The sequence below is a fragment of the Saccostrea cucullata genome, unplaced genomic scaffold (assembly GCF_032062105.1).
Source record: "Saccostrea cucullata isolate Sc308-1 unplaced genomic scaffold, CSIRO_AGI_Scuc_v1 ctg21269, whole genome shotgun sequence".
Classification (NCBI taxonomy): domain Eukaryota; kingdom Metazoa; phylum Mollusca; class Bivalvia; order Ostreida; family Ostreidae; genus Saccostrea; species Saccostrea cuccullata.
The window spans coordinates 1-5,755 of NW_026936165.1; the positions used below are offsets into that span (position 1 = coordinate 1).

General features: G+C 32.7%; 1 pseudogene; it reads left to right on the forward strand.

Moving 5' to 3' along the window:
* Positions 1-3,007: 3,007 nt before the first annotated feature.
* LOC134244931 (acetylcholine receptor subunit alpha-L1-like) lies at positions 3,008-4,199 on the forward strand (annotated as a pseudogene).
* Positions 4,200-5,755: the final 1,556 nt, after the last annotated feature.

A 5,755-nucleotide genomic window follows, 5' to 3' on the forward strand; every position in this document is an offset into this window, starting at 1 on the left:
TATACAACTGTACTCGTATTTTATATAAATTTCAGAAATAAAATCCAAAATTAACTCAATAATACATAGAATAAAACTCAATAAAGTTATTTCTCCTTATATGTAGGCACTTGCATATATAAAAATAACAAGATTAACATTGGATTTATTAATGGAAATCTTTAAAAGCTTTAAGTAGGACAAAGGCTACTTAAAAAATTGTTATGATCCATTGACCTTTCATTTTACTGTTGAAGTTAAAGTATTAAAACTTTAATTCCATGCAGAGATTTCAATAAAAGAAAAACCTATTTCCATTTCGAAATGCAAATCGCCAGCTTTATAAAAGACGTAAAGCTCTGCAGGTTTCATAATGTCACTGTAAGTGACGGGCACTAAAATGACTTTGAAATATCATTTCAAGTGCTATTGCTAATTTATTTTCTAACTCCTAATGGCTCTGTTGCAACAAGTCGACTTCAACTCTTCAAGGATGTTTTAGACAATCATGATGTCCGTGTTGCTCCATTTGATACAACAGCAGAAGCTATTCCTCTGACGGTTAATATAAATCTTATGTCCATTCGTGGAGTAAGTGAAAGGGAACAAACGTTCTCCACATCTATGTGGTTGACTCTGGGATGGATGGATCATCGACTAAGTTGGAATCCTTCTTCATACAGAGGCATAACCTCCATAATAGCAAATTCCAAAAACGTATGGTCTCCGAGTTCTGTCTGCATTTACAATGAGGTCAAAAGTGAAAAATGTTTAACTGAAGACAATCCAGTTACCATAATGAATATAGGTTGGGTTGCATATACTACAACCCGAGAAAGTGTTACACAGTGCACGCTAAATATAAGAAAGTATCCATTTGACTCGCATGTGTGCTCAATATATATTGGAAATCTATTTGAAGTTTCAGAGTTTCTACTTCCTCAAGAACAACATTCAACGATCAGTCTTACTCACTACGAGAACAATGAAGAGTGGGATATTACAAATTCGTTTTCATACCTTCATCAAACATATGATGCATTGAACTTAACCCTAAAACAACTTCATTTCAATGTGGAGATTAAAACGAAGATACACTAATGTGATTCTTTCTGATTTGCTTCCAATAATTCTGTTATCTGTTCTTAATATCTGCTGTCTTTTCGCTTCCTATTGAATCAGGAGAAAAGATGGGGACGTTAAATTCTGCGTAGATATTCGGACGTTTGCGGTGTTTCTAACGATAATTATGAATCGATGCCGAAGTCAGACGACCTGACTTCTCGGCTTACCTGCTTACCCAGGTCCTAGTAAGTGGGATAACGGTGGTACTAGAAAGCATTGTCCTCCACGTCCATTTCCAGTCCTCTGAAGTACATATCATAACAAAGTCGTTCCACTTGATGTGGATGAAAAATTGGTTGAAAAGGAGGGAACGGAGACTTTGCAAATTTTTAAAAATTGATGCAGAAACTTGACAGAATATTTATGATAGCTATTGTTATAATTAATGTAGTTTCGTTAATTTATTTTTTGGTGCAATGTCAGTGACTTTTTATACGTTTATTCTCAACTGAAACTCTTGAAAAGTCATTCTTCTTGTAGAGTGATTTTGTAATTTTTTTTTAAATGTGTATTTTAATAAAGGTAATGTCAAACGGTATCTTTTAAATGAAGGGATTATCAATCCATTGCTGGGTAAGAGAAAGAACATACTTAGAGAAAGGGTATTTAAATCGCACATATTTGATATACATGTATTTAAACCCATGATTGCGAAAGACATACACATATTTACCAATTTGTTTTCAAGTAAAGGTAAAGGTTTTTTGTTAATTGAAAAAAAAAACAACTTTAATATGCAATGCAAATTGCATTGAAATACACCCCCCCTTTTCCCCTTGCAATAAAGAGCAATTCATATAGCATGTAAGGAACCTAGAATCATTCTCCGGGGATAAATAATCTTAAACCAAATAAAATATGTAAAAGACTTGTGATGAAATAATTTCTTCCAACAACAGTGAATTGGTTGTTGAATGTGATGTGAACATAATGATATTTTTATATCCAATAAATCATATGTGACGAAAGAAACCCGCAAAATATAATTCTATTATATTTTTACTCAGCTTTTCATTTAATTCAGTTTGAGTAATGCGATAGAAAGGGGGAAAATATGATCATTTTAGTTCATAGCCCTGGGTGAAATAAAATTAAAACAATTATTATTATTAGTTTTAAACGTTTTATTCTCTCGAAATGAATCAATGCAACACAACAAAAACGATTTACGGCTTTTCCTTTGTTCACATTGTGCACAGGTCATGTAACTACGCAACGAACAATTGAATTTCAGTAAGGCTATCATGTTTGTTTGGGTCAATTCCCGGGATTTGGACAGTTATTTCATTTAATTCGAAAGCCGGCTGTTAGTTATAATTACAAGGCTGGATTTTAACACTTAGCTTATATCAACATGTGGTGCCTGCTAACGATGTGAAATTATAGAACTTTAAAATGAAGTTATTACAATTCTTTTTTGATTGACCCATGTATGAATTTAAATGGTTATATTTCATTTCCGGAATTTTTGGCAATTATCAGCTCTCATACCTGTAGAGTTAATCAGTTTTTATTCTCTTTGTTTACTCAGCAATTAATGTAATTCTGGTAAATAAACATAAAGTTAATATCTCCTTTAAATATTCAACCCTGATTTTAAACCCGCAAGAACGGATCAACAACAAGATTTTATATTAGTCTTAAAAGTAACTAAATGATTGACGTGTCAAAGTAATAGAGAAATACAAATATTTACAAAAGGTCATCTCAAACTATTACCATTCCTTTCAGACCCTGATTATTAGAGAATATAAAATCAGTTGTTTAATTTTGTGATTTTATCAATTCTCACGTCATGATAAAATATTGACAATCAGATTTCGCTGATCGATTCTGGATTGCAAAACTGCCTTGAAATCAACCATTTTATCGTAACTCAAGGAAAATTCGATTATTCTCAAAAATGGCAAAGTTGTATATCTTCTTGTTGGTTGCGTTTGGCTTTCACTACTTTTGTTCTGCAACCAACAGATCGCAACTTTTCAAGGATGTCTTAGACAGTCACGAAGCTCGAGTGGCACCATTTAATACTGTCAGCGACAAAATTCTTTTATCAATAAATGTAATGCTTATGTCTATTCGGAAAGTGGATGAGAAGGAGCAGACATTTTCAGCCTCTTTTTGGATTTCAATGACATGGCCAGATCACCGCTTCATGTGGGATTCAACGTCTTACAATGGAATAACCGAACTACAAACAACTTCAAAATATGTCTGGATACCAAGCTCAATTTGCATCTTCAACGAAGTTACGGATAAAAAATGTTTAACGGAGGAGAAACCCGTAACAATACATAGTTCTGGGTATGTTGTTTATACAACATCCAGAGAAAGCATTACACAGTGCAAAATAGCCATAAGAAAATACCCTTTCGATTCACAGGTCTGTTCGCTGTTTTTTTGGAAATTACTTTACTACCTCCGAGTTCATTGATCTAGGAACAACATACTCCGCATATAGCTTGACCTACTATGAACAAAACGAAGAATGGAAAGTTAATTATTTTTGGATAACTTTAGACAATAATCAACTGGAATTCAGTTTGAGCATCAAGCGGAAACCGGAATTTATTGTTTTGACCGTCCTTCTTCCAGTAATTATTCTCTCCGTTTTAAATATTTTTGCATTTGTGTTACCGATAGATTCTGGTGAAAAGATGGGTACATCGATGGCGATTTTCTTGTCCTTTGCTGTATTTTTAAGCACCATTAACGATACAATGCCAAAGTCGGATGAGATTCCACCATTCACCGTTTATCTGACCATACAGCTAGTAGTCAGTGGCCTCACAGTGGTCTTAGAGGCTGTAGTGTTACAAGTTCATTTCAGTTCCGCTGAAAATGAAAACAAATCTGATAACAAGATAGTTCCTGCAGATTTGCCAGATATTACAGATTTTGATAAGAAAAAAGTTCCTGAGGATTTTGACATTAAGGAAACATGGTCTCAAAAGGGAAAAAGTATCAAGAATGTTATCAAATTTTTAAAAACGAAAGTAACAGCCAAAGTTTTGGATCGAATATTCATGATACTTGTTATTATTGTTGACGTTATTTCACTTATAGTGTTCTTTGCACAAACAGCATCAAGTTAAAAAAAAGCCATGGTTTTGCAGATACTAAACCAATTCTATTGTTAGGGTTGTTTAAAAGACATAAATTTATGACTCTCATTAATGCAGAATAATTATTAATAATCTTCTTCATCGAACTCTACTTGACCTCACAATTAAGATCTTGGAAGTTATATTTCATTTACACGGGGTAAGATTTTAAGGTCTTCAATCCCTAATAGGAAGAAATTCAATGAAATTGAAGACATAACAGATATGTAGGCATTGAATACTCAGTTTATTTAGACATACTTCCCATTTATTACTATAAGTGTGTTTAGTGGGATGTGTCCTAATTCATGACCTTGAATTTTGGTAAGAGTTATCTCCCTTTTTTAATTAATAAAAAAAAATCAATTTAAAAAAAAATTAGCTGGTAATTTTTTTTTTTTCAATTATCATTCTGTTTATAATATTACAATGCATCTTTCCACCACAGGATTTATTGATATTCAGATTATTTGAATTTTTATTTTGAAAAAACGCTTTTCCCCATAGACTTCAATGCAATCTTTGTTAATTAACTACTGCTTAATTAATGAACTTTTTGAAAATTTCTCGTGGGCAATCCTTTTCCACTATAAAATGCTTTAATATAATATCAGAGTATTGTGTACTTGACGGACATTTAGTGGTAGAGAATTTGGTACCATTAGGGATTGAAAACCTTAATTACTCGTTTTATTGAGGTTTTGTCCCGGTTTCTATTTTTTTTCAATCTGACTAAATCAGAATCTTTGATCCGCTCACATAAAGATCGATACACAAGGTGATCTTTATGAGAGCAGATCAAAAGGATCTGATTTTAATCAGATTGTATTTCTCTTTTCACGTTAGTATAATTAAAGCATTTTTATAGAGTAACACGTCAATTGACTGTGCACTTTGCACTGTGCGTTGCTCAGTGCCTCTTCCTTATACATGATCACTATACATGTACATTGTTACACAAATTTTCCTTGGTCTATTCATTTTGGTGCTCTAATCATTTAACCTGGCCTTCTAACTTTTCAGACTATAATACTCCTCTTACAAGCATTATGTCCATCACATTTCGTAAGATTTTTCAGTTGTTTTAAAATTGTGTTAGAACATTTACGTTTAATTTTGTCTGTCTTATAAAGGGTGTTAAGAAAGCTAGTTCCACTTTTTCCTTTCATTTTCAAAAAAATACGATGTGAGGATATTTACAATTTGTGATATTGCCTGTATACATAGTCCATTCTTGCTACTGATAAGGTTTTTACTGTCTGTTCGTTGATCAGATAGTTCGTGCTATGTTCGTTGATCAATAAGCTGGAGGGGGGAGGTATTGAAACAGATTATGTCTGTCCAGAAAAATTAGGAACGACGCATATTTGTGACATATATTAAGAACACAGGTCAAAATATCCTTTCAAATACTATGCAATAATTATTAAATCTGTTTTTTTTAGTGATAAATATGGAAATAACGAACAGTATTCAATCTCAACGTCCATTAAACAAATATACAAAATAAGAGCAGAGCAAACACGGACCTCCGAAACATCAGAGGT